General features: G+C 45.4%; 1 long non-coding RNA gene across 1 annotated transcript; it reads left to right on the forward strand.

Moving 5' to 3' along the window:
* The first annotated feature begins 21,376 nt into the window (after positions 1-21,376).
* On the forward strand, positions 21,377-22,024 carry LOC114547377 (uncharacterized). Its single transcript, XR_003691149.1, has 2 exons — positions 21,377-21,683; positions 21,770-22,024. It is a non-coding gene; the product is annotated as an uncharacterized LOC114547377 (long non-coding RNA).
* Positions 22,025-22,466: the final 442 nt, after the last annotated feature.

The following is a 22,466-nucleotide window of genomic DNA, read 5'->3' on the forward strand; positions in this document are numbered from 1 at the left end:
AGCACTCATTCCTCGCTCCTACCCCTCCACCCTTGTCAGTCCGTTGGGAGGAGAAGCTTAAGTACTTTGGAGCGGGAGTGTCTGTCTTTCACACATCAAACGATTTGTTTTATCCGGTTCATATTCTCCCCTTCAGACCCTGCGCAGCCTGATAGAGCTTTGATGATGAAACGTAGAGGACATCCGTGCATTATATCTGAATTGGCATGCACGGAGGTGTGTGTGTGTGTGTGTGTGTGTGTGTGTGTGCGTTTTGTTTGTCGCTCCGCAACAATGTAATTTCAGAGAAGCTCCTGCTCAGACAGCATTGCCAACAGCCTACCTCATTCTCACCACCTGTGCCGCCCCAGAACGGGTGTCATCCTTCACTTCTCTTTTTCTCCGTCTCCCTTTATTCCCCCACACTCCATCCTTCTCGCCCTCTCTCAGCATTGTTAGAATACATGAAAAAAAAAGGTAATTAACAGCAGAAAGGATTTCCTAAACATCTATAACTGTTGCAGAACACAAAGCATCAAAAGGAAAGTCAGAGATGATTCTCAGGGAGGATAAGAGGACTTTGTCTGGAGTTTGCTCTCACACGTGGCTTTGAACGTGGCGTACATGGTATACAGTATTAGCCGACAAACATGTCCCTTCAGTCCCTTTTTGAAAATTAAAAAAAAATAAGGCTCATCAAAATAACAGGGAACCTGTTTTTCTAAAATGTTCTTGAAAATATTATCAGGTTAGGGCAAACAAACTGGCAGATAATTTATATTTCAAAAACTGGGTAGGTTTGCAAATGGGCTAAAACCGCTTGTTCCAATGTGTGACACTCGGATTAAATTATCGCCTCGCTTTAGAAATAACATCCCCAGACCCTTGGAGGAAAGAATGATGATTGGGTTAAAAGATGAAAGCTGAATATTTCAGTTTTCATCCCAGTCACGTCTGAGCATCTTTGATTCTGTGTGTGTGTGTGTGTGTGTGTGTGTGTGTGTGTGTGTGTGTGTGTGTGTACAATAGTAAGTCATTGTAACTGTTCTTACTAGCGAGGCATGGATGTACTGTAAGGACATCAGCTGAGGCTTTGAGTTTTGTATCGGGGCTTTCACACAAAAGAAATAGCTAACGTACACTTTTAAGACACGATTCGGCATGGGAGAAAAGTTGTAACCATCTACAGAAGATAATGCCTTTTGTATGTTATCAGTGCGTCACTCTGTTCTTCAACCTCACTCTCGTGGTGAGGATGCTAGCGTATCACACTTTCATTCAGTGCGTTTAGCTCACAGTCTGTAATGCTGCTGTTGCTCATCTTTGACAGGTCACTGCTCTCAGCTGGGACTGAATGACAAGTGACCCGCTTGACAAAATGAGCTGCACCTTGTTAGCTTGTGTATTACCGTAAATCAGGCTCAAAATGTTTGTGAGCTCAGCCTGTTTTTTTATGCTTCTATCTAACAGGCTGTAAACTGGCTAAGAGATCTGTGATGTGAAGAGCCAATGTCCAAATGTAGATGTCACGACCAGTGTGCCAAACTACCAGTGGTGGGCTGTAAGGGCCATCAGTGCTCTCTCTGCTGGCCCTGTCAAAATCAAAAATCCTAAATTGGTTTTCACAGTTAAATTGAAGTGTGCCTGAAATGTGTCTGAATTCAATCAAGTTTTACTGTAATATCTACTGTAAAAATTATTGAAATGTCATTAAATGCATGACATTGGACAAGCATCAGTGGCGATGCTGCTATTCGTTGAAGCTGCATACTGCTTACAACTTTAAGTGCCCATATCATCAGCCAATCAAATTTTGACGTGTTGGGACCAAACGCCCCAGGGGCCCCGCGATGGTGGCGGAGCTACTGCTGAACTTGTTGCCAATCTACTTCAAGGGCTTTTTTTTAAGGGGACCGTTTTGGAAACAAGAAATAGATGATTACTAAAAGAAGACCAAGCTGGATGGGCTTACCAAGGCAAGCAAAGGTTTTGTGCATATGGGCGCAGGTGCACGTTCTTTGCCACATGATGTAAATGTGACTGAATTTTAAAAAGCTCACTCTAAGGCTACAAAAGACATTTTACAACTGCTTTCACAGTAGCACACTTAGTGACAATTAAACTGCCCTTCATGTGTAAAATCAGTGTTGTTCCACTCTAATTGCAAGATTTCAATTTCTGTGTAAGTAAAAAGTATAACGATGAGTTTAACTGAATGCACTAAGTTGCCTTTACATTCAAATTTGAACTAAACAACTGCTATGTACCTTCTTTTAAATAGGGCTTTTTAACTGTCGCTCTTATCTGACTTAGGCCCTGTTTACTAGGGGTGGGGGGAAAAGTCGATACAGTATAGTATCGTGATATTTTTCGTGGCAATACTGTATCGATACACAGACGCAAGATGTGTAACAGTATCGATATTTTATGATATATGTGTTGGTCAATTTGTCTGCTTGACAATCCCATTTTGCAGCAATAAAATTGAAGTGAGATGAACAAACAGAGAAATGTATCTTTTTCGCTATGTTGACAACATTTTCCTTTGGGGACATCATTTGAAATTGCGAAAAATTTGAAGTTGGAAAAAAGGTAATACATTGCAGTATATAACAGAATATTGCAATATGTTTAAAATCGTAATAATATTGTATCATGACATAAGTATCGGGATGATATCGTATCGTGAGGCCTCTGGTGATTCCCACCCGTACTGTTTACACGACAACGCTCGCGGGTGAAAACGAGATCCCCCCCCCTCCCCCAAAAACGCTTGTCTAAAGGCAGAATAAAAAGTGAGAACGCAGCGCCACTTTTACGTTTTCTCTTTAGATTGTTTCCGTCTAAACATAGCCTTGGTTCTGTTCTGACTCTGACAGTTACTAATGCACAACACAGGCCAGAACTTCAAAAATCTAATGACAGCTATTCGTTTTTTTTATGTTCCCCTAGTTGGATTCTTTGTCAGCGAGCATGTTAGGCATTGGTGTGACTGCATTGGTTTAGACCTGCTCCTAAACCCAAGAACACAATCAATCCAGAGTTCTCCTTCGGGAATGGTCTCTAATCCAGCCGAGGAAATGGCGGGCCCATGTCTGGCACTGGAAATACCAGCTCATATGTCTCAAAGCTATCACTGCATGAGACACTACATCATGACCATGAGTCAGGCTCTAACTAAACCTGCATGGCCTGGAGCCACTGCATGTGTCACCGCAGCGAGCTGGAAATATCACAGCGCTATACCCTTGCCGCCGCTGTACTTTGGCATGACAAAGAGCCAGCGTTCTGGACGTGCACAAAATCACAAAATGTCTGCAGCTAGTCACATCATGGTATTACACTTCCTCGCCTTCGCATCCGCTCCCGCCACCACATTCTTCTATCCCTGTTTCTGTCAAAAGCCCATGATCAAATGCACTTGCTTAGATTTATATAGTTCCATTGTGCTGTGGCTACGTTTCCATCCCCACCCTCTCTCCTCACCCTCCATTCCTGCGCACTCCAACCCTTCCACCATTCCTCTTTCACCATGCATCTCTCTCTCTCTCTCTCTCGCTATGGGTCGTCATATGCATTTCCTCTACAAGACTCAGTCAAATAATAATTTCCAATTTGTCAATGGCTTGCACGTGAGCAAAATGATTGATGATTCATTAAGATTTCTCATAATGAAATTTCATTTTTGAGGTTTCTTCTTTTTGTTCTGTCTTATAAGGTACTGTTATGCAGACAACATTAGCATGGAGGATGAAAATTTGATTAAGGGAGTTCATGTTCAGTGGAGGGTATTTTCAATCTGAATTGCAGTCTGAGTGCAAGCCGGTTTTAAATACAGAGACACTCTGATCAGTGATATTGAAAGGACTTGTGCTTCACTTAAAGTTTTCTTTGCAATGGTAAAGAGAAGTATTCATTTCTTTTCTTTTTTGACTCCTCTAATTTTCCTCTCACTTTGAAATCAAAAGTGAACTACACCACAAACAAACTGCCTATCAAAATGCCCCAATTTGCTTTCATGTTGTCTGCTGAACAACATCAAAAAATACACCCTGAGAACATGTGATCCTTGTTAGAAAAGTAGAGTTAAGATACACATGGCTTACATCTGAATCTTTTGGTGCCTGTCGACCTTGTGTATATCATATACATTATTCCATGTATAGATATATATACATATATACATATACATATTCCATTAGACATTTGGGTAACACTTTACTTGAAGGTATCGACATAATCGTGACATGACACTGTCATAACTATGACATGAAACTGTCATGAACGTGTCACAAACGTTATAAACAAGTCATAAACGTTTATGACTTCTGTCATTAAGTTTCATTCGGTTTTTGTCATGACAAGTTGACATTGTATGGGTTGTCTTGATTATGACAACTTGACATTAATGAAAGTGACATTACCAGAAGTTGTCTTGGTCATGACAAGTTGACATTAAATGTGTTTGGGATGTCTTTGTAATGACAACTTCACATTGATGTCAAGTTGTCATGACAAAGACATCCTCAGGTAATGTCATCCTGTTTAATGTCAAGTTGTCTTAATAAGGACACTCCAAAGAAATTTAATGTTGAGTTGTCATGACAAAGACATCCTCTAGTAATGTCATCCTGGTTAATGTCAAATTGTCATTACAAAGACATCCCAAACAAATTTATTGTCAACTTGTCATGACCAAGACAACTTCTGGTAATGTCACTTTGATTAATGTCAAGTTGTTATAATCAAGACACCCCAAACAATGTCAACTTGTCATGACAAAAACCGAATGACATATAATGAGAGAAGTCATAATCATTTATGTTACATTCATGACAGTGTCATCTCATAGTTATGACAGTGTCATGTCACAATTATGTTGATACCTTCAAGTAAAGTGTTAGCGACATTTGAAACACCAGCATGCATCTCAAATGTGTCTCAACTAGGGTTGAGGCTCAATAGCATTTAACCAAATCCACCTCCAGTATAAAAAGCCATCTGAATCCTTTTGAATCACTATCGATTCCAGCTTTTGAGTGGCAGCCTAATTAATGTTCACAACCGGTAGCTACAAATTGAAAATGATTATGGAATGTTGAATACAGTAATCTGACACATGAAATAAGTGTTGCCTACTCACTTTTTTTTAATATCTTATGTTTCACAAACTAATTTCCCAAACCATAACCAAGTGGTTATTAGAGTAACTTTGATGACCACGGTCCCCTTACCTTAATGAAGTAGTCATTTTTAGAGCTGCAACGATTAATCGATTAGTTGTCAACTCTTAAATTATTCAGCAACTATTTTGATAATCGATTAGTTGCTTTGAGTAATTTTTTAAGACAAAAGTAAAACTTCTCTGATTCCAGCTTGTTAAATGTTAATATGTACTAGTTTATTCTCTCCTCTGGGACAGTAAACTGAATATATTTGAGTTGTGGACAAAACAAGACATTTGAGGACGTCATCTTGGGCTTTTTGGGAAACACAGATTTTTCACCATTTTTTGACATTTTAGAGACCAAAAAATCAACAGATTAATCGAAAATGAAAATAATTGTTAGTTGCTGCCCTAGTCATTTTAAACAAAACCATGATCTTTCCCTAAACCTAACCAAGTGGTTTTTGTGCCTATACTTAACCAAACATTAATCATAGTGTTGTCACACCATCAAACAAAACCAGTTAATCTTTCAAACAGTGGTTTCTAACCGTTTTGGCACAGACAACTATCTGTTGATAGATAGGGGCGTCCGATCAGAAAACGCTTGTGTGTGTCATTTTAGAGGGCATGGACAAATTGTGTATTTTGTTGTTTAATATGGAAAAAAAGCTGAAGCTCCTGATGCATCGGAGATCATGAAAAGCTGTTGAAAGTTGAAAAGCTAAAAATATTCATAATGTGCATCTAAGTCTCTGACACAGACTTGACGTGATCGGCTAAGGCATCTCTTTAGAAGCGTTGCTGCACGATCCTTAGCTGAGTACAGACACTTACTTGCAGATTACTTTAACCAGAAAACAGCCTAAAGTTGAATTTAAGCAGGCTAAAAACGTAAAATCTGCTACCTTAACGTTTTCTACATTGCTCTTTGCTAATAAAAAGAGCAAGGGGAGAAACAAAAAGTTCAGCATGGGTATTCAGCCAAAAGGGAACCACCTGTCAAGGACCCAACCATAGTCTCATTGTTGACTAGGGTATAGGGCAGCTTTTCAGGGCGTTTACGTCCAGGGGCCTTATCTCATGATCTGTTCATGGGTGGGACATGGGAGCTTGTGTTCACACCACAACGCACATGTGGCGAAGCACGCACGCGCACACACACACACACACACACACACACACACACACACACACACACACTTTCAAAAGCCACCTGAACAGCTGTTAATAAATTGTGTTCGGACACATTAATCAACCTTTGATTCGCAGGGGCTCGCCACAGCAGCCTTAGTGAAAGCAGATGCAAATTGCCTCCATTATAAAATGATGACGAGCTAGCTTTGTTCTCCCAGTCACAGATTTCAGCCCAGTAATTGTCTGTGCAATTTCCACATGAACGTGAAACAAAATAATGATTTTTACCAAATCCTGACTAATAGAAGGAATCTGGAATGCGGAAAGACTTCTAAGCAGTTAGCTTGAAATCTTTTTTTTTTTGTCTTTGTGTGACTTCTGAACAAGAGGGCTGGCATCAAAGCAATGCTGTGATTGAGGGCAAAATGACAACCCAATTTGGGACGTGAAGTGCAATAGCATTTAAGTGATGCTACTTCAGTGGAGAGATTTGGCTGATGCAATGTCTTTCATTTACAGGGGGGCTTTTGAACAAGATGCCCAGAAGCAATGGAATACTGTCACTGAAAAACAAAATTGAAATAACATTTTAGTGCCTCAATGCCAAATGAAAGATCTCAAAAGTTGGCCACATGGAATTTAAACGCTTGCGATTTTTCTTCTTTCTGCTGTTCTAAAAAGCTGTGTGACACCAATCATCGATTCAAGCCTAAAGTGTATAGAAGGAAGAAGCTGTTTGAATGTTGATCAAACACAACTGTACTGTATGACTTACAAGGCTGAAAAGAAGTATATTTTCACCAGCTTCAATTGGTGCCAAGAAGGGGGCTCCTCTCATTACTGCTCCCTGTGATTGGTGTGATCTTCCACTCCATGGCAGTGAGCTGCCATCTTAAGCTGTCATAGCCCGAAAGATATGGGACAAAACTTACCCTTTAATCAGGAACCATCACATCCCCTTTAATCAACTCAACTGTCCACGCCATGTCATTCTCTTTGCTGTCTATACACCAAGTACACATGAGGATTACCTCTTCCGCTACATATCAGAACTCTTCCTCATTAAAAATAACATCCTGAATTCTGAACAGAGTTGGGTGTTTTAAAAACAGACAGAATTCAGGGGCTGTGATAAGTTCATTTAAATTTGGATTAGGCACACAATGCCAGAGCTGGACTGAACAAAGTGCTTAAAAAGTCCTTGAAATTCAAATGAACCACATTAATGCTGTTGTATTTGGACCAAAGTTTCAACAACTCATTATTATAATTAAATTGCCCAGCATCGGAAATTGTTCAACTTTTAAAAAATTCTTATGTGTCATAGTCTCACGCTCCCTTGTGCTCTCTTCCCTCTATTTTCTTCATCGCCTTAATAAGCCTGTCACCGAAACTAGTTACTAGGAGCGGGGATTGTTGGTGTGGTACAAATTCTTGTAAACGGGGGGGCTGAACAATGCTAGCCTGTTGAAATTGTTTTTAATGTCTGTACTGTAATTTTTCAAATAAAAACCGGTAGTCAAATAAATGCCGGTTCTCAGATAGTGGTCGGGGGCGTGGTCAACGCGGACAAATAAAGGCACAAAATTAGTGTGGATAATCTAAATGCCTTTCATATAATGTGCATTCAAGTTAATCGTAACGTACCAATTTAATTCAACAGATTCAACAATATATTCATGTTTTTTTCCACACTTTGTTTTTCTGGATTATGGTACTCATATGGTAATCATTATATGGTTACTCAGCTAAGTGTAGTTTGTAGTAACGTGCAGGTGCCAATAGATGGCAGTAGCTACATAGGATGTAACACGGGTCTCATTTAGTGCTAGTGGCGGACTTTTCAACAACTTATTGAAAACGAACTTGAGGAGCATGGCACCCAGACGAAAATTTGATTCAAAATTTAGAGTTTTAAAGAATGCGGAGAAAAAGCTGCGAGAAATTTTGACATTGACCCGAGGAGAATACGATACTGGAAGAAACAGAAGGATGAGTCGACAAGATTGGCTGACAAGAGCAGAGCATGGCTAGCTGGAGGTGGGAGGAAAAAAGTTAGCCTGGAGCTAAAAAAAGAAAGCTCCCAGAGTGGATCTACTCCATGCAGGACTATGGAAGAGGATTAGGGCCACTGGTGAAAAATGTATTTGAGTTCAGAATTCTGACTTTATTCTCAGAATTCTGACTTTAAACTCAGAATTCTGACTTTATTCTCAGAATTCTGAGTTTAAAGTCAGAATTCTGAGAATTAAATCAGAACTCAAATACATTTTTCACCAGTGACCCTAATCCTCTTCCGTACAGGACAAACACAACCGAGTATCAAGAAAAATGATACAACGAAATAAGACGTTGGAGATCTACAATTCCGTGAGTGATGGAGATTTGTTTGTGGCTAGGAGGGGTTGGCTTCAAAGATTTCTACAGCACAATGGTTTCTCACTTCGACGTCGCACCACCATGGCTCAGAAAGACCCAGACCTGCTAACTGATAAACCTTGTTTCGTACGTTGAGTACGTTTGCAAGGCTGTCAATTCCAAAAAGATTTTAGAGAAGGACATCATTGCGGTGGACTGCAGTTTGGTTTGATATGGTGTCTCCCACAACTGTTGACATACAAGGAGCAAAGAGTGTGGCTCTAAAAACCACAGGACACGAGAAAAGCCATTTTACCGTTGTCCTCGCTGGCAAGGCCGACAGCACCAAACTAAAGCCTTAGATCGTTTTCAAAGGGGCTATTTGTGAAGTGAAGGCGATGCAGCAGCAGATCTCCAGCGCAGTAATCGCCACTTTTGTGAATGGCTGGATGAATGACACTATGACTGGCTGAAGTCTGTATTGAGAAAATTGAACTTCAACCCGCGGTTGCTGGCATGGGACTCATACCGCTGCCACATCAGTGCCGCCACCAAAGATGAACTGAAATGTGTCTACAATATCACAACAGCGGTGATCCCAGGAGGCTGCACTAAATATATCCAAGCCCCCGATGTGATGTGGAACCAGCCCTTCAAGGCGAGCCTGCACGATGCCTACGATCAGTGGATGGCTGGGGATGAAGATAAGGAGTACACAGCCGGAGGTGACTTAAAAGCCCGCGCCCGACGCCTACTTGTGGACTGGGTGGTCGCCGCCTGGGACAAACTGGATGTGGATATGATCAAAAAGTCTTTCAAAGTTTGTGGACTGTCTGTGAAAACTGACAGGAGCGAAGACGACCTCATCCTCTGCTTCAGGGAGGGACAGACTTGCGCCGTTGGACGGGAGGCGCCCGATCAGGTCCGACGGCAGGACCGGGAGACTCAAGAGGAGGAAGATGAAGAGGAGTTGTGTAAAAATGAACTTGTAGTTCATGGTGATGGTGAGGATGGTGATTTTGAGGAGGAGGACTGACCACCCAATATTGTTACGGGTAATTGCACAGTTTAATTTATTAAGGTAAGCTGCGACAATGTTAATATTTAAGCAATACCCTTTTTTTTAATTTTTGGGGGATTTTGCTTTCAGCTAAATGTTATTAGATACCGGTAGTTGACTGTGCTGTCAGGAATGTCTTTTTTTTCATGCTGGTTATAGCTACCGTCTGTAATGTTAATCAGATACTGGTGTGCTCAGCTGCATACCAGCAATGTGTTTTACAAAACTACCGTATGCTCGATTGTCTGCAATACCATAGTTCCTGTATTTGATATAAATACCTGTAAAATGTACAGGGTTCAAACTGACACAATGGGGGTGTTTGATTCACTCTGACCCAAATTGCTTTGTTGTCCTTCTGTCTGTAGTTGTATATGGTGCTATTTTTGCAAATGTTTCATAAAAAAAGAATGTCCACTGGAACGCTATGTCTTTTAATTTGAAATGATTTATTTAAAAAAAATTATACTTATCAAACAGATGGAATTAGAAATAAAGGCCTACCGCTAACAAAATCCTGCTTCAAATAAAACCCTGTTACCTTCTGCAGTTCAGGTAAATAAAGGTCCCGTTTTTTATTTGAGGAATTACGGTATATGTTTTCTTCTTTGGTCTGAAGGTTGTTATCATATTGGCCCAAATATAAGACAGGTTCCCGACTCACTACATCTAAAATGAGGCACAGAGTTTGTGTTACCCTGTCAAGAGTGTGGCTTAACCTATTTCTGTTCATGTTTTTATCTGAAGCTGTACAGCGGCTGGAAGTAATCATCAGACACAACATTTTTACTAAGAAAAAATTTAACATGGTTATGTTTTCACTATGTGATACTGTAGATAGCCTAATTGGTGTTAAAGCTATAGTGTGTAGTTTCTGTCCCCCCCCCACCCCCCCATGAGGAATTCTAAGTAATGACAACAACACTGTTGGCGCGTCCACATGATACAAGCCTTCCGTGATGGCGCACCCCCACTACCCCACCCCCACACAGTTGCTAGTAGCCAAGGAGGACACGGAGGGTTAAAAAAAAAAACATGATGGACTCCATTGTTTCCCTCAGGTTGAGAATTTACTTGTGGTGGTGGGTGGCGCGGAATGTGACGGCACACCGTGTGATGCCTGGGTTCAGTAATAAACTAGCGAACAAAGGTGAAAAAAATGACTAGATAACATTATCATTTAATTTAGAAATTAAACTATTTACATATTAAAAAAATTTGACTAAAAGATGATAAAAGATGAAAATATTGTTGGACTGTGCTGCATCTGACACAAGGGTATTTATTCGGGCTGAACAATATGAGGAAAATATGCAATATGCCCTAACGTTGTTAAATATCGTGATAATGAAAAATATTACTTGCGATAAATTAACAGATCAAAATCTACTCATTTGCTGCTGCTTAGTATTCTGCTAAAATACAACAAATTGCTCTTTGATTTTAAAACATATGACAGGAAAGTGTAGCCATAATGTGATTTGTCAATTAAATGACTTTTTCTTTTTGCCAAATGTTAACAGTTCAGCAGATAAAATACCCATAATACTGTACTATGATCCATACAGAAAGTTACATGTTATTATAAATCTCAACACTGTTTCCTCCTCCTGTTAAATCACATATGACTAGGGCTATCAAAAAAGTTAGATCAAGTGTTTTGGGGATCCTAAACGTGTAATATAATGTAATATAATGTCCTGTTGCACTCATTAAGATCTCATCTGAGCAACTTTGCGTTGTAGTTTAAAACTTGTACAGTCAATTTAATATTATTACAGGTTTTATTCTGGCTCGAGTCCATAAATACAGTTAATGTATACAGGCAAAGAGAATTGAAGGCTCGGTTAGCGACAATTAGCTTTGTTAGCGGTTAGCTCTAGTCAGCTCCAGTTAGCTCCATTATAAAGATATGGAGCGGAGGAGACTGCAGCGGAAAGGGGAAGAACAACTAGACTCTGCTAAATGATGTTCGGGAGGCTTTCACAGCGCTGTGGCCGCGGTCCTTCTACGGTTTTATTAGTACAGTTAATTCCATTGCAAGACGACCAGCAGCAAGCTACTATTAACGTAACGATAGCCTCTGAGCCTGAAGTGCAGCGTTGATGCTGTCGTGCACGCGGAGCGAAACTTCACAAGGGGGACGTGCTGGAGATTTTATCTACTTGGGCGGGTCTCAATTTACCTGGGTGGTGCTCCCAAGTAGAACCTATGAAAGAGAAACACTGGGACTCTTCAGAAGAGGTAATTATCTTCACTCGAGTTTCTGCGCGGGAAAGTCACCGACGCCATAATCTTCAGAACATAGTCACACTTAGAGATCCAGAGGGAGTTGTGTGGAGCTGATAGTCTTAATTAGCTTTGTAGCAACTCATTTGGCAATGGCTTGAATGTAGCGGACGTTTATTAATATCAAAAAGTTATGCACTGGAGCTTTAATAGGCCTACCAATAGACTACAGGGGCCGCAGGTCAGAGTTGAACCCGCAGCCACTGCGACAAGGACTGAGCCTTTGTACATGGGGTGAACGCTCTACTAGGTGAGCAAGTGTCTTCATCTAATATTTTTTTGTGCACATATATTATGCCTTTATATTTCAGACAACCAGAATTGACCTCCTTCAATTCTGAATGGTTGATTTTTGTCGTGGGGTTGAAAAAGATAAACGGCGGTCTGCGAGCGCACCAGGCAAGGGTTTGTGAGAGGGAATATGAGTAAAACGGAGTAAGGGGTTATTATTGTGTGTTAATATGGATAATAGCAGCAGACAAGCAAATTAATTTATTGAGCACAGAATAGATTTTTGTTTGCTTGCATATCATTTCTCTTCTAATATAGTTCATGTCCTTGCAAATCATGTTTCTGTGCCCCGAGTTCTACCATTGCTTTTTCAGAAAGGTGGCACAAATATGACTGTAAGTCCTTGAAAATGAATAGTGTTTAAAAAGTACTTGAAAGTTCCTGAATTTTATTTTGTAAAGTCTAAATCCTGTTAATACCAAAGAGTTTTTGTGAACACTAATCAAATAATAAAAATTTTAAAAGTAAATGACACCAATTACTCACCATGAATAGCTTCTGAAGTAGATATTGTATTTCATTGAAACTATTTATCACCATGGTAACACCACGCAGTGCGTTTTGGATGTTTGTCTGCATGTGTTTGTGTATCTAGAGTGGGTTGTTCTATACTAAAATATCTTTAGCTTTTGTGAAGGCTCATTTTAATTGTGTGTAATAAAACGTGTAGTTTTCCATTGGCTTTCATGCCCTTGTGTTGGGGTTGGTGCTTCTGTCTCTCTCTTTCTTTTCGGCATTTTGGGGAAGCTACATGGTCACAGTAAATAATGTTCCAAGTGATGTCCTTGACCAATCGACTGCTGCTCTCCAATGTGGGTAGCGACGGTTAGACATAGTGCTACTCTGGACAATTTATGTTAAATCCATCTATTTGTTGGGACCCTGCAGCAGCTGCAGATTATTAAATCTCCCCAGTTGCTAACCTCTTGCCAAAGATCAAGCTAAAGACCTTAATCTGCACACCCACCTTCAAAAAGACCCTCTCCATTTCTACAAGCATTTAAATGATAATTAATACTTAAGCTGCCAATTGTAGCAGTAACCCACAAAGAAGCAAACCTGCTCTGTGCTCGATGACTTTACTCAAAATAGCTGTTCACACTAAGGCTGACAGACAGGCTACTTTTAGGCCCCATGAATAACAACTAGCCATGGAAAACGCTGTGGCCTCACTCAAGTAGGTGTCAGGAAGTCAAGTGGGTTTTGTGTTATCTCTTCGTACTTTCAGTTGCCTATTAGCATAGCTATTCAGACGGCACGGCCAATGGCCCACAATGGGAATAGAATGGGGGAGCCAATCTCTCTCTCTCTCTCTTTCTCTCTCTCTTTTTTCTCCTTTATGTCTTTCACTCCTGAGTCTTTCTCTCTCCTCACTCCCTCACTCTTAACTAATCCGCTAAGTCCCATTGGGACTAGGAGTCGTTGAGTTCTGAAGTGGCTTTTTGTCTTTTTAGTTTTGTGTTGGGAAGTGGGAAGTCCACCTGCTCCAAAGAATTTCAAAAAGGTAGTGTGAGTGGACCGTGTGTGTGTGTGTGTGTGTGTGTGTGTGTGTGTGTGTGTGTGCGTTTGTGCGTGTGCGCGTGTGCGCGTGTGTTTGTGTGCGGTTGAATGAGTGGGTGTGAATGCCTGCGTCTCAGAGGTTTGCTGAGAAAGTTGAGCCGGGGAAATATTCTGTGAAAAAATTAGCAATTGTTGCTATAACCTGGCCCAAGACATATTCTCTTGTTTAACAAGTTTAATGTTTATTTGTGCATTGTCCCCTGTTTCAAAGTGGGCAGACTAATTTTCAAGGGTAACTTGTAATTTCTGTGATAATGAAAATAGAATTCAGTTCTGCGTCCGTAAAGAAATTACACAAGTTCAGGGCCAAGATAAACGTGGTGTATTGAATTGATCTATTATATTTGCAATTTATGATGGTCCGAAAGAAGGCGGAAGGGAAATGAATTAATTTCTTTAGCAGATGAATGTAGTTCTTGTAGAGAGTTGTGTGTTCTTTAATATTAAAATAACTCATCTGTAAATGTATTTTAAAGAGAAACTAAACTTTGTGTACCTGTACATCAGTGCCAATGGTACATTGCATTACATTACGGTGTATGCAGGCAAGCAATCATCGTACACACACTCAGGCCTTTTATTTTGGGGAGTATTGATTGAACCTGTGTTGCAACAGTAAAGGTCCATCTCATCATTAGCTCCACTGCAGTTAATCTCCAGCTACGGCCATTCAACTGACCCAGCCAGCAGCCCTCTGCCATCTTCCCGTAGAATGCGTCTTTCAGTGTTTCTATGTCATATTGATCCTCCCCCCTCACTTCCCTCTCTGCCTCTGATGGCTTCTCAATAAGTGCATAGATCTATGATTGATTTTACCATTGGATGTCTCCTTACAGTCATTATGCGGGAATTTGCAGGGGCCATAATAGGATCTGATGGCTGAGAGTGTTCACAAATCACTTTCCCATTGAACCGAAACTGGATTCAGGAGACTTCGATTGAGATTTTGTACTAGGGAGTAACACTATAAACACATACTGTTATCCTTTTGCACCAATACACAGAGTTTTTTACCTTGCTAAGTTTTTTGTGTCTCTAACTCAAAATTCAAAATTCACTCCAGCTGTCCCCCACCCCCCCCCCCCCACACACACACACACACACACACACATTTCTGTCTATTCTCGTAGCCTCTTATTCTTTACACCATTCCTTCTCCCTCCCCCTGTCCCTCGCTAGCCGTGCCATGACCTTTTTAGCGGCTGCTTAAACAGATTAGCTGTTATTAAGAGCTGTGCACCGCTGATGACTCTTTCATGAGGTAGGGTCCCATTCCCGCGGGGGAAGGAGATTCGAGGGAAAGAAGAGAGAGAGGTTGGATTGCAGACAGTAGGGGGACAAAGGGTAAACTGTGGGCCAACAGGTAGGTACATAAGTTAGGGTGGAGCGAGTTGATCCTGGGGAAGGAGCAGGAGGAATAACGGAGAATGGGCAATTGGCAAGGCATGTAATGGAGTTATTGGGAGAGAGGTACTGGAGGGGATTCCAAACCAGAGATAAGTGACAAATAGAGGAATGGTAAGAAACAGAGAAATAGATGCCCAACAATATAAGATAGTACTGTAGATGAGAAGGGTCTTAGGTCAGTGTAAATGACATAATAGTGAAGATATTATGCAAGTAAAATAGAAAGGGAGAATGGTAAAGGAAGGGTAAGTAGTCAGATACTGACTGAGCATCGAAAATATAATGAACGAGAATTAACACTGCTTCGTCACACTTAAGCTCCTTACACAAATACTGTAAACTAGAGATGTACCGGACTCCGAATTCTGTCATTCAAATCGGATTTGGCACGAATATTCAGTTTGTTCCCTTTTTGTCAGGTATTTAGTATCAAGCAAGGCTTTATTGAACTGCCAGGATTTTGAACAAGGTTCGGTGGGATGTTTAGATTGACAAAGAAGTTCACGTTATAAAGTTAACAAGCAAAGTTAGCCCTCTGAGCTAATGTGTGCAACCCACCGTAGCCAAGGGTAATAAAACAAAAAACACAGAGGCTCCGAAATCTGAACCAGCGTGAACCAAGACGGCCCAAACACTTTCATTAACTCCCATAGTGACAGCAGCGGCGCATTTACTTCTTCCATCTCTAACCTTCACAATAAAAGCACAATTTCAATTCATCCAGAGCATTTTACTAAGAGGCAACTCAATGAAACAGCTTACGATGCTAAAACATTAGATATCAAAGAAAAAGCCGGAGACTATATATCGCATTAAGTTTCTGCGAGCTGTAAATTCAGCACTTCTAAGGCAGAAGATACCATTATCGGTGCGCCTGTCCGGGCAAAGCCTCTCTCCCTCTGGGCAGCTGCCTCCACCCTAAAGGCCTGTTCACACCGGGACAAATTTGGCGTGCAATATTCGCCGACGTTCAACGCCTCGTGACTAAACAAAGGGCACCAATGGGAGTGTGCACACCGACGCGAAAAACTCCTCGCATAAAAGCGGCATTTTTAAAAAAACGCCTCGGGTTTGTTTTTTTGGTTTGACGCGCCGCGTCAAAAACTATCCGACCAATGAGATTGCCGTTTTGCTCATGTGTCTGGTGTGGTGGTTGGAGTCCGGCTGGCTGTGAGTTCCTGTTTTTCTTTTCCTCATGTTTTGCTGTCAGTTTGTGTTGCCTCTGTTTCTCTCTGTGTTCCCCCCTCCCTTCCTGTCTGTGCCAGCCAGCTGATTGCGCACACCTGCTCGCCTCCTCACTACCGCTCTTCCCACCATACACACCTGCCGGCCATCAACTCCAATCAAGCCCAGTATATAAATCCCGGATTGACTCACCACCTTCGCTTGATCGTTGCTCCTGCCTACTTGGTGACACGCGTCTCAAGCTTCTGCAAATTCCCCTGAGTGTTCTTCTGCTTGTATCTTTGTAATCCGTTTTCTGTCTTTTTGTTTCAGCCATTGCCTTCCTCGTCACTCTGCCTCCAGTCAGCTGGCTCCTCCATCCAGTTCCCCTCACGGTTTCCTGCACCAGCCTGCCTCAGCCCTCGCCTCTCCAGCGCTCCAGTACTTCCCTGTCGAGTTCTCAGACCCGGTCTCCCGTGCCTCTGTTCCCGGTTCCAGCCCCGTGCCTGTGCTCCCCTCTCTGGCATCCACCTCCCCACTTCCCCATTCACTTTCCCACTTTTCCTAATAAAGTGATTTGTGCTGAGTTCTGCATTTGGGTCCGTTCTGTCCTAACCGTAACAGAACGATCAAGCCATCATGGACCCAGCAGGCTCACAATCCCCCTCTGACTCTCCCAACCCCCCGCCCCAGGACTTGCTGTTCGCCGTGTCCGCTCAGGGTGCGTTGCTCGGTCAGCATTCCTCGGCTATTCAGGCCATGGCCGAGTCCATTCGCACCCTGACCGAAGAGATCCGGCATCTGAGTGCCCAGTCTCCTTACTCCGACATGTCCAACCCTCCCATTAATGTCTCTCAGCCCGCTTCTGCGTCTCGCACTCCCACTCACGATCCGGTCGCATCCTCCGTCGCTTCTCCGCCTCTCGAGTCCCCAGTTTCCCTCCCCGAGAAATTCTCCGGCATACTGGGAACCTGCGAGGGGTTTCTCGTGCAGTGCGACCTGGTGTTTCGGAGGCAGTCACTAACCTACAGCTCAGACGAGGCCAAGGTGTGTTGCGTCGCCGGGTTGCTCCGCGACCGCGCCCTGGAGTGGTACACCTCTGTGAGCAGGGGCAGCCTCACCTCCTCTCCTCATACTCCTCCTTTGTGGGGAAATGAGGAGGGTGTTTGATCACCCTGTGCAAGGGAGGGCTAAGGCTTCCCGGCTCATGGACGCTCCGGCAGGGGTTCGCAGCGTCGCGGAGTACTCCGTTGACTTCCGCATTCTGGCCGCTAGATCGGGTTGGAACAGCCCGGCTCTCCGTTGCGCGTTCCTGGACGGCCTTAGTGAGCGGATTAAGGACCACTTGGCTGCCAGGGACGAGCCGCGGAGCCTCGATGGGCTCATTGAAGCGGCCATCGATTTAGACAATCGTCTCCGGGAGAGGGATAGAGAACGCGGGTCGCGGCTCCTCCTCTTCGGTCCTGCCTTCCGCCACCACGGGTCCCTGCTCCCCGCCTTCCCAGTCGCGCTCGGCGGCACCCCCGGCTCCTCCCTCTCCTCCTCCACCCGAACCCATGCAGTTGGGCCGCGCACGCCTCACCCCGGAGGAGCGGGAACGCCGTCGTCTCGCCGGGGTGTGTATTTACTGTGGTCAGCCCGGTCATTATCTGTCCACCTGCCCGGTTCGCCCAAAAGAGTCGGCTCGCCAGTAGCCTTGGGAGCTCTGGCGAGCCGACATTCTCCCAATTCCCGCTTCCTGCTGGATGTTTCCCTATCATGGCAGGAGGGATCGCTTCCTCTGGGGGCGTTGGTTGATTCCGGTGCCGACGAAAATCTTTTAGACGTTGAGATCGCTCGGCAGCTCGGCCATCCCCCAAATACCCCTAGATACTCCCCTCCATGCCACCGGCCTCAGTGGTCAGCCCCTCACCACAGTTACTCACTGCACTCCCCAGCTCCGCCTCCTCACCTCGGGTAATCACCATGAGTCGATCTCGTTTCACCTCGTCACCTCCCCCGTCAACCCTATCGTTCTGGGTCTCCCCTGGCTCATTCTGCACAACCCCAACGTAGACTGGGCGCGGGGGAAGATCAGGAATTGGAGCGCTCATTGCCATGCATCTTGCCTATTGTCCGCTCGAGCCCCCGGTAAGCCCACCCAAATTCACCCTCCTCCCGTTCCTCCTGATTTAACCCTCGTTCCCTCAGAGTACCATGACCTTGCCACCGTGTTCAGTAAAGAGCAGGCCCTGTCTTTACCCCCCCACCGCCCTTATGACTGCTCCATCTCCCTCCTCCCGGACGCCCGCTCCCGTCTAGCCATCTGTTTAATCTGTCCCGTCCGAGAGAGAAGCTATGGAGCAGTATATTAAAGATTCCCTGGCTGCTGGCATCATTCGCCCCTCATCGTCCCCTCTAGGCGCTGGCTTTTCTTTGTCTCCAAGAAAGACAAATCCCTCCGTCCTTGTATCGACTACCGGGGCTCAACTCCATCACGGTCAAAAACAAATACCCTCTTCCCCTTATGGACTCTGTTTTTGAGTCCCTCTCCCGGTCTGCCATTTTTACGGTTAGACCTTCATAACGCTTATCATCTAGTGCGGATCCGGGAGGGGGGACGAATGAAAAACGACATTTAACACCCCACTAGGGCACTACGAGTATCTGGTAATGCCATTCGGCCTCACCAATGCCCCCGCCGTTTTCCAAGCCCTCATTAACGACGTCCTTCGTGACTTTTGCACCGGTTTGTGTTTGTTTACTTAGGCGATATCCTGATCTTCTCCCCCGACCCAGTCCAACACATTGAGCATGTCCGCCTGGTTCTGCAGCGGCTTCTGGAAAACCGTCTTTTTGTAAAGGCTGAAAAGTGTGAATTCCACGTCCCATCCGTACAGTTCCTCGGTTTCATCATTGAGCGTGGGCAGCTTCGCTGACCCGCCAAAATCCGGGCTGTTGTGGAGTGGCCCACTCCCACTTCTATCAAACAGCTGCAGCGCTTTTTGGGCTTTGCCAACTTCTATCGGCGCTTTATTCATAATTACAGTTCCCTGGTCGCTCCCCTCACTCGTCTCACCTCCACCTCTGTGCCCGTCGTCTGGTCCCCAGAAGCCGCTGCAGCTTTCTCCCTCCTGAAAACAAAGTTCACCTCCGCCCCCATCCTCACTAACCCTGACCCCTCCCTTCAATTCGTGGTGGAGGTGGATGCCTCAGATGTGGGCGTCGGCGCTACCCTGTCCCAGCGCTCCCCCGCTGACCACAAGCTCCACCCTTGCGCCTTCTTCTCCCGCCGCCTGACCCCCACTGAGCGCAACTACTGCGTGGGAGACCGGGAACTATTGGCAGTGAAACTGGCCCTGGAGGAATGGAGACATTGGCTTGAGGGCTCTGAACACCCCTTCCTGGTTTGGACGGACCACAAAAACCTGTCATACATCCAGAGCGCCCAAAGACTCAACTCCCGCCAGGCTAGGTGGGCCCTGTTCTTCAACCGGTTCAACTTTACCCTGTCTTATCGTCCCGGATCCCGCAACACCAAGCCAGACGCCCTGTCCCGTCTCCATTCTACTGACGACCCGGTTACCCAACCTGATACCATCTTGCCCCGTTCCTGCCTGGTCGCGTCCCTGGTTTGGGACGTGGAGTCCGCCGTCCGCCGGGCCCAGTCCACGGACCCTGACCCTGGTACCGGTCCCCTAACGCCCTCGTCCCCCCCAGCGTCCGCTCCCAGGTCCTCCAATGGGCGCACGCCTCAAAGTTCAGCTGCCACCCAGGAATGGCCCGGACCCTGTTCCTGCTCCGACAGAGATTTTGGTGGCCCCCCATGGAAAGGGACTGCGGGACTTTGTGGCAGCCTGTGAGGTGTGCGCCCGTGCCAAGGCATCCCATCAGCCGCCCGCCGGTCTGCTCCACCCCCTCCCGGTCCCCGGTCGGCCCTGGTCCCACATCGCCCTGGACTTTGTCACCGGACTGCCCAACTCCAACGGCAACACGGTCATCCTCACCATCGTGGATCGGTTCTCAAAATCAGTCCACTTCATCCCCCTGTCCAAGTTACCTACTTCCCTGGAAACGGCTCGTCTCCTTGTCCACCATGTCTTCAGACTCCATGGCATTCCTCAGGACATTGTCTCCGACCGGGGGCCCCAGTTTTCTTCCCAAGTGTGGAAAGCCTTCTGCCAAGCCCTCGGTGCCACCGCCAGCCTGTCATCCGGCTATCACCCCAGACCAACGGGCAAACCGAGCGGGCCAACCAGGACCTGGGGCGGCCCTCCGGTGTGTGGCCTACCGCAATCCCACCTCGTGGAGTTCCTATCTCCCCTGGGTCGAGTACGCCCACAACTCTCTCATCAGCGCTGCCACTGGGATGTCTCCGTTTATGTGCGCCATGGGGTTCCAGCCCCCGCTGTTCCCGTCCTTGGAGGAGGAAGTAGCAGTTCCGTCGGTCCAGACCCATCTCCGGCGTTGTCGTCGAGTGTGGAGGGAGGCTAGGGCTGCTCTCCAACGAACAGCTGCCCGGAACAAACGCCTGGCAGACCGCCATCGCATCCCCGCTCCCTCCTACCGGCCGGGCCAGAGGGTGTGGCTCTCCTCCCGGGATCTTCCCCTTCCGTCCACCTCCAAGAAACTCGCCCCCCGGTTCGTGGGTCCCTATACCATTGAGTCGGTTGTGAACCCCACCACGGTCAGGCTAACACTCCCATCGCACATGAAAATCCACCCAGTTTTCCATGTCTCCCATATCAAACCGGTCTCCACAAGTCCTCTCTCCGTCCCAGTGGCAGCACCTCCTCCTCCACGCATCATCGACGGCCACCCGGCCTACACAGTGCGACGCCTCCTGGATGTCGACGTAGAGGTCGGGGTTATCGGTACCTGGTGGACTGGGCGGATATGGTCCCGAGGGAGCGGTCGTGGATTCCCACTAGCCAGATACTTGACAGGACCCTGCTGGGACGACTTCTACAGGGCCCACCGGACAAGCCTGGCGGTCCGCCTGGAGGCGTCCGTTGAGGAGGGGGTACTGTGGTGGTTGGAGTCCGGCTGGCTGTGAGTTCCTGTTTTTCTTTTCCTCATGTTTTGCTGTCAGTTTGTGTTGCCTCTGTTTCTCTCTGTGTTCCCCCCTCCCTTCCTGTCTGTGCCAGCCAGCTGATTGCGCACACCTGCTCGCCTCCTCACTACCGCTCTTCCCACCATACACACCTGCCGGCCATCAACTCCAATCAAGCCCAGTATATAAACCCCGGATTGACTCACCACCTTCGCTTGATCGTTGCTCCTGCCTACTTGGTGACACGCGTCTCAAGCTTCTGCAAATTCCCTGAGTGTTCTTCTGCTTGTATCTTTGTAATCCGTTTTCTGTCTTTTTGTTTCAGCCATTGCCTTCCTCGTCACTCTGCCTCCAGTCAGCTGGCTCCTCCATCCAGTTCCCCCTCACGGTTTCCTGCACCAGCCTGCCTCAGCCCTCGCCTCTCCGCGCTCCAGTACTTCCCTGTCGAGTTCTCAGACCCGGTCTCCCCGTGCCTCTGTTCCCGGTTCCAGCCCCCGTGCCTGTGCTCCCCTCTCTGGCATCCACCTCCCCACTTCCCCATTCACTTTCCCACTTTTCCTAATAAAGTGATTTGTGCTGAGTTCTGCATTTGGGTCCGTTCTGTCCTAACCGTAACATCTGGAGCTTCTGAAGTTACAGTAAAACACAACTTGGGGGCGATCAACACACAAAACGGTCTTGCCGAGCACACATACGTAACGGCGAAGAAGATATACGCCAAGTAGCGTCTACACTGCCGGAGACGAAGAAGATGCCAGGCAAAATGAACGTAGAGCTGCTCGTTTCGTTGGTGTCTGAATATAAAGCACTTTATGATGAACGCGACGGCGACTACAAAAATCTTGACAAAAAAGAACTGCTATGGAGTGGTATTGCAGAGCAAATGGGCCTTGATGGTGAGTTTAATTTCACTTAATTGTCTTTCATGTACATAGGCTTGTAACTTAACAGACATGAGAAATAAACTGTGGGCCTCTGTCATAAACAATGTCCACAGGTATTCAATGGGGACGGAATACATG

The sequence above is a fragment of the Perca flavescens genome, chromosome 2, assembly GCF_004354835.1.
Source record: "Perca flavescens isolate YP-PL-M2 chromosome 2, PFLA_1.0, whole genome shotgun sequence".
NCBI lineage: Eukaryota > Metazoa > Chordata > Actinopteri > Perciformes > Percidae > Perca > Perca flavescens.